General features: G+C 37.2%; 1 pseudogene; it reads right to left on the minus strand.

Moving 5' to 3' along the window:
* Positions 1–2,146: 2,146 nt before the first annotated feature.
* Positions 2,147–2,242, minus strand: LOC123937816 (annotated as a pseudogene).
* Between the last annotated feature and the right edge of the window lie 827 nt (positions 2,243–3,069).

Below are 3,069 nucleotides of genomic sequence, written 5' to 3' on the forward strand. Positions count from 1 at the left end.
TAGGTTGTATTCTTGCCTGCTAAATTTTCTGCTAGCAAGTTTGCCATTGGGAAACTTGGCCTGAACCCAAACTTGAATTGACATTCTTTCTTCCTTGAAAACAGGTGGCTCTTCAAAACTTTAAAACAAATACAAATAACAGTAAGAATGTGCACAACCAAGGTTATAAAAACTAAGTAATAAATGCATGTTTGCTGAAAGTACACTATTTAAAAAAATACTTTGATTGTAATACTAGCCTAACTCCAGCACGATTAAGGAAGTGCAGAATGAGCTTTCCTGGAGAAACTTAACAGTTCTTGGTCAAAATAGCTTATTTCATTAGGAAACATTGACCAAAGCCTTAGGGTTAAATGGTTCATGCCTACCTGGTTATAATATAACATCTACCTTGGTCTGTGACCTTATGCCTGTCTCTCTATGGTTGGCATATGTGTGTGTTTATCTGTAAGCTTATGTCTCCCCATGTCTGTGCACTCACAGGGGAGGGTCTAGTGGAGGGAAAGTAACAGCATGGGAATATTCAAACAGCTCCACAGAAAAGCCATAAAAATCAGGAGGGTTTTATGATATTACCTGTAATATTTAGTGCATGGTTATGTTTATTTTGCCAAGAAAATCCCTAATACACTTAAATAGGATATAATTTTATTAATGCTCACATAACACACCAGAGATGAGAGATCCAGGTGGCAGGATAACTTAGTCCCAGAGGTCATTCAGTGACCTGGGTCTATTCTTTCTTGTCACTCTGCCATGGTGTTAGCATGACCCTTATTTACACGGTAAAATTTGGGTTACCTTGCATCATAATCCATCTCATTGGACAGAAGAAACAAGATGTGGAGACCAAGTCAATTTTTTAAGTAAATAAAAGAGAAATTGCATAATCTTTGCCCATAACAAAATTTAGTTACAGGGTCTAGTTGTAAGTGAGGCTATGCAGAAATATAGTCTTTAGCAGACAATTACATCTCCAGCTAAAACTTTAATAATTTAAAAGAATTAAAAACAGAAGTTGGATGAAGGTAGTATTTCAGTGTAGTATCAGAGAAGCAAAACCATTTTGATTAATATAAAATAAGGATTTACAATAGAAATAAGGCATTATACAATTGTGAGCAAAAGTTGTTGAGGAAAGGTCCAAAGGTGGATTAGATGACAAAAGTTAAAATCAGTCCTCTCAAAGTCTATGTGGACAGGTGGGACCTTGAAGGGAAATCTGGGAAGCAAGGTGTGAACCATTAAGGACAGTAAGCAGAGTAGTCTGTGGAGACCTGTTGTCTCTGTGTGACTACTACCTCTGTAGGCCCACAGCCAACGTGAGATGGTATTATTGAGATGACTGTTGGTCAGTGAAGGTAGGAGACAGGAGGAAGACCAGGAGGCAAAACAAAAGAAAGTAAAAGAAACTTTCCCATGCTGGGCATTTCTGTGCCCATCTTTTATAAACCTACCTAGAAGACCATTAGAGATTGATGGCTGTTGTATCACTTTTGCTTCTCAAATGGAGGCAAATTCTACATGCACAACTTTAAGGAAAGTGAGTTCTGGGAAATGTAACCAATTTTTCAAAACCATAGTCCAACTCAGAGAATAACTAGAAGTTGCAGAACAGGGACTGAAGTTTGGGGTACCATTTTTCATAATAAATTCCATCAAGTCAGAACTCTCCTACATACAAAAATGTATTTTATCTCTCCTTTACTTCTTTATGATTCCAGCTATTCATAATGATTTAGAAAGATAAGCCACAAAGAAGACAAAGAACTGAAGGGGAGAAAGAGAAGTGATATGGAGGAAGGGGATCATGATCTGTGGGATGTGTGGCTGATGGAGTTCTGTTTCTGGTCAACTTGGACATTAATAGGAAATTAACACTTCTCTAAGATTTCTTCAAAATACTCTAAATAAGCAAACTGACATCACTTAAGGGACATCTCTAAATTTTCACACTCTTAAATAGTTAATCCTTAAGAATTTTATTTTGACAGAAAGGTTTGTTTTATTGAATAACTGATCTGTGCTATTGCTGAGGTCACTATGTACAGACCAAAGATAAGGAGTTTTATTTCTTGGTTTCTTCCTCCTCAGACAGAGCCTTGATATCCTCTTTCTTATTTGTGTGTTTCTTTGGTCTTAGATCAAAAATTTGGAATGTTTTGGGAATTTGTGCATCAACCTTGTATGTGGCAAGGCTAATCTTCTTTGCATTGTTCCAATTTTAGTATATGTTGAGCACAAGAAGTTTTTTTTTTTTTTAAGATTTTATTTATTTATTTGACAGAGAGAGAGAGATCACAAATAGGCAGAGAGGCAGGCAGAGAGAGAGGAGGAAGCAGGCTCCCCGCGGAGCAGAGAGCCCAATGCGGGGCTCAATCCCAGGACCCTGAGATCATGACCCGAGCCGAAGGCAGCGGCTTAATCCACTGAGCCACCCAGGCGCCCCGAGCACAAGAAGTTTTTTAATTTAAGAAAACAGAGAAGAATTGAGGCTCAGGTATGCATAAACTTTTCTAGAATCCTTCATATTATAAGGATCTTATTAGCAAATGAATTGAGAGTTGCTCTAATTTTCCTATATTTTCACAGACTATATAAATGCAATTATGATTGGGTACTGTAGAATTATCTTCTTAGTAAGGAAAGGTAGAAGAGAGATAAAGGAGAAACTTCAAAAAATCATTATCAGTTTCTCATCAAGGACTGACATCCTTCATTCTAATGCAGAGTTAAGATTAGCTTCAACTCCTTCCTGTCAACTACGGTGGAACAATTTCTAAATCAATTCTTCACCATTATTGCCATCACAGGTTCTCATCACTTTCTTTCTTCCTGTGTAAGTAAAATAATTTTCCTAGTTCTAAGCTTTCCCTAATTTATCTGTCTTCATGGTGTCCCAAATATAATTTCCTAAAATAATAATAATAATAATAATAATAATAGTGTTTGTTTAAAATGGTGGCTCGAGGGACACCTTGGTGGCTCAGATGGTTAAGTGTCTTCCTTAGGCTCAGGTTATGATCTCCAGGTCCTGGGATGAAGTCCTATGTCCAGTTTCTGGCTCAG

This window comes from Meles meles, chromosome 2 (assembly GCF_922984935.1).
Source record: "Meles meles chromosome 2, mMelMel3.1 paternal haplotype, whole genome shotgun sequence".
Taxonomy (NCBI): domain Eukaryota; kingdom Metazoa; phylum Chordata; class Mammalia; order Carnivora; family Mustelidae; genus Meles; species Meles meles.